The sequence below is a fragment of the Petromyzon marinus genome, chromosome 11 (assembly GCF_048934315.1).
Source record: "Petromyzon marinus isolate PM22_M1 ecotype Great Lakes invasive population chromosome 11, UKy_Petmar_22M1.pri1.0, whole genome shotgun sequence".
Classification (NCBI taxonomy): domain Eukaryota; kingdom Metazoa; phylum Chordata; class Hyperoartia; order Petromyzontiformes; family Petromyzontidae; genus Petromyzon; species Petromyzon marinus.
The window spans coordinates 4,463,784-4,468,104 of record NC_133677.1 but is presented as its reverse complement, the minus strand read 5'-3'; positions in this window follow the sequence as shown (position 1 = coordinate 4,468,104).

Genomic DNA, 4,321 nt, shown 5'->3' with positions numbered 1-4,321 from the left:
CGCAAAACAATAAAAACTAAAAGAACCGGGGGGAAACAAAAAAAAACCTCAACGACACTTTCTTTAATACATGTACGGTACACGCACGCGCGTATATGTATGCGTGCATCTTCATCGCACACGAGCAGCCGCGAGACGAGACGTGGGGGGGGGGTAGTGACGGGAAAATGCTCCGGTTTTTCAGGGGACGCTTTGGGGACTATGTCTGCGGTTATTCCACCACCTCGTCCCGAGGGGGGGGGGGGGGGGGTTCACCTGCGACACAGCGGGGCGAGGTGATGTTAGCGGCGCCAGCCACACGCCTCTGGTGACACGGGTGGGTGGCGGGGTGGGTTGGGGGTTGGTGTAGCGAGGCCCCCGTTGTTGTGACCCAAACGCGGCGCTGGAGGATTTCGAATCAAAATGCAGGAATAAGCAACACTTAAAAAAAACATTTCCACGTGAAACCCTTCCCCCACCCACTCACCCACCCACCACCGAAGAGAAAAAAAAGATAAACGAAACAGGAGAACGCGTAACTAAAAAATAATAATGCGTTGGCGGACGTGGCGCACCAAAACACGCTCGCTCGGCAATTTGAACCGCACTCAAAGCTGCCAATGTGGCATCAAACGCTGTGCGCGGGGCGGGCGGGCGAGCGAGCGAGTGAGCGAGCTTCGGTACATTTTTTATTTTCAGAATTGCTCAGAGTGACTGCGAGGCCACCCACTCAGCTGGACTTTCCTTTTCATACCTCCCCCCTCGCCGGCCAAAAAAAAAATCCCACCCACGGACCCCCCCCCCCCCCCCCCTATGCTGACATCTCACCCTCCCTTTAAACTGTGGCATTAAATTGCCCGGATTATTAGCGCTAAACAGCGCCTGCCAACGTTGCCGGACCTCAGCCTTTGATGCTAACCACGGCGGCGGTGAGGGCAGCGGTGGTGGTGGTTGGGAGGGGGGGTGGCGACATTGCCGTTCACTCCCATCCGCTTAATTCGCGTTGAAAGCTGCAACGGCACTATTTAATCACCGACTCGTTCGGGCCTTTAGAAGTCGTTCTAACGACTCTTTGCTCCGTTGGCCAGTTCAAGTGGCACCGGAGCGGGTCAGTCGATGGCCGGCCCGGGCCCCGGTTTTTGGGCGGCGCATGTACGGTGCTCCGGCAGGCGCGTGCTGTACAACAAGCAGCGAGCCTCTGTCCCACTCTCGTAAAGGGGGGGGGGGGAGGTAGGGGGAGGAGCGGTTGCCGGCAAACTGCCCCATCCTTCTCCTCCATTTGCGTGTTCGCAGATATCGACCTGCTTGATCCACGCATGCAAGGACAGCCTTGTGTTAATATTGAAACAAGCATGAAAAAGGGATATCGCGGGAGCTTTAAAACAATGTGTGCGTGTTTTTTTTACTTTGCATCATTATTCTGCTGGCTTTCCAAGTCGGGAAAAAAATGTAGCATGTTTCTCTGAAAAAGCTGCCAGCACAGCATCGCTGCTGAAGGTTAACTGGTAAAACATGTAAAATAAGCATTGCTTATACGATGTCACAATGAACATATGTTTGAAGATAATATGGAAACGTGAGCATCTTCTCCATTCATCATCATTTAATATCTGTAGTGAAAAGGTCCTAAATATTTTGTCAAAATAGAGGAAGTAAATATGGTATTAAATATCACACACAGATAGATGCTGAGAAAGTCAGTGTACTTGGGCAGGACACGTTGCGATGGCTTGATGGGATGATGACCGATGGTCAAGGCTAATGACAGAGTAGCAGCCGAAGGAGGGAACACGTCCAAGAGAATGTCACCGCAAAGACAGACCTATGGAATCAGCTCATGCGCCTGCCCCAGACAAATCATTGCATTGGAAGACTGAGAGATGGCGACAGCGTGGGGAAGCCTCCATGCAGCAGTGGATAGATCATTGCTGACGAGGGTGATGAACAGCTCTCGTGCAAGGGTACAACATATTACCATTGCGGAACACAGATAATTATATCTGTCGCATCGAATGTCGGTGATGGCTTTGGGTGGCCTTCATCATCCAGCAGTGGAAAGATCGTAGCTGACAATTCACGATCACGATAATCTGCTGCCCAAAGCTCGCGATGCAGACTTGGATGGCGACAAATGCACCGAATGTCTCCGCTGGAGTCATTCCGTATTCCGGCGCGGGCTATCCGTCCACCGGCAGATTGGACTGCCACACCTCGTTGTTCGAGTGTTAGGAGGCGTAATTTATGTATTAATGCCGCTTGTCAATTTTCGGGGAATAATGCACGGGCAGAGAGCAAAGGGGTGGCTGCTTCTGGCTCAGCAGAGGACTCGACCCCACCAGCCTTCCAGCTCAAACCCACAGCGCCTCCTTTTCCCTTTCATTTTATTTTGTTTGTTGCGAAGGTGCAAGGATGCGTGGATGGAAACCAATTGCATCGACACTAATTTTTCGCAATCAAATATTCCGCGTGCCAAGGACTCGCGAAAGTAATGTCACGCACCGCTGGTACACCGTGTGCTCCAGGAGGCTGATAGTTGCCGCTCCCCCAAGTCAATAGGGTACGCTGACATTTGGTAAACATTCATCATGCCGGTCATGGACAATGCCTTAGTACTTTGACTTGGCGGACCCCAGATTACGAACGCGCGTGCATGCAAAATAGTCTGGATTTAAAACACCCTTTTTTTTTGTCCCCAACTTTGAACGTGCAAAATGTAAATAATTTTGATGATACCGCTTAACCCCTTCAACCTCTGTGGTGCCACTTACCCTGCGTCATTGCCGACTGTGCGAAACGGGTTTTGAGCATTTTCAGACGTGCATCTAATTTGAATGTTAATTCTAATTCAAAGTACATAGTGCGAGTGCCAGTTCTCATCGTGCCCATAATCACCTGTGTCTCAGGTAGGCAGCTCTTTGTATTAACAGCTGGGGGTTGCTAATTGGCTTTTTTTTACCTAACAATGCCAATCCCATTTTATCTGCAGACACGGAATATAATCTTCTTACGCAGCAAACCAAGTGGCCTCCATCTATGATGCTTCAACTCTCAATGTGGACATTCGTGACGGCCTAAGTTTTAAAATAAATAAAATATATACGTATACACGTCGGACGAAAAATCTCTGCATGTCAAAACCACTCGCGAGCAATTGGCTAAATGCCCCGTCCGTGCGGCCTCCTGGCTAACGGTTAAGTGACCGACTGCAGCCACAGAATCCGTTTGGCAGCATGTTCCCTCATTGCAAATGCAAATGCCATCAGTTGCCACGCTCTGCTGGGCTACATCATCCACCGGAGCCTCTCCCCTCACGTGAATCTCGTTACAACATCTCATCTCCAAACGCCAGCGCCAACACATGGGGCCCACCTGTCCTGTCGCTCCCAAGCCGGGCCCCCCCCCCCCAGCTACTGTACGTGTGTCCCCCCCCCCCCCGCACGGCTACGGGAGGATTTGGGTACGTACAGTGTGCGAGACAGGGCACAAGAACGCGCGTTCGTGGATATCGCGTAATGGCAATGCCCGGTCGTGGCTGCACGTCGCGACGGAATTCAAGTGACGTGCTTCATTTTCATTCCCATCGTATTGATTACGAGGAAAACGAACTGGCTGGGTGGCTCAGAGGTCAGGGCTTCTGAGCTGCGCTTAGCTCAAATTCTGGGCTCGAATCTAGGCAGGTGCCCGTGGTTAAACTGAGGTTGGTCAAGAGTTTGCCAGTCTTAGCTCGGCCACAAATGACTGCAAAAAAAAGCATCTCTCAATTTTTATTGAAAATGTTGGCTGTCGTGCAATGAAAATGTGTCGCTCTAGCAGGGGTGGGTGGGAAAGTGCTGCACTTTATTTTGGATGAGGGGTCACCTGAAGGGATTTGAGAAACAGTTCTGTGATATCTGTTTCTGCAGAATGTCTTCCAGCACGGGGTGATGCATCGCTCTCCAGGAGATCTGAATATCTTCTTCGTCCCATGGCATAAGGCCCGTCACGCAATCGGGATAGAATTGTGGATATGAAAAAAAAACTAAATAATTGACATTTCAGCCAGTACAAGAACCCAAGGATCCATTAATATACAACAACACTCCAGTGTTCTGTTTATTTTCTGACATAAACCAAATATTTGGCTTTTTCAGCGGCAGGTGTAAAATGCTGCAGGTCAGTTATTAAGTAAAAAAAAATATTGGGATCGATACCAAAAAAAACAGACACGTTAAGAATCGGGCTGGTTAATTTGAGCCACCAAGCGCCTCTCCGATGCCGAATAGAAAATGGGAAGAAGAAAAAATCTACACAACCGGCACCGCAGTCTCAGGCCACTGCATTGGACGGAGCGGGGGGAAGGGGG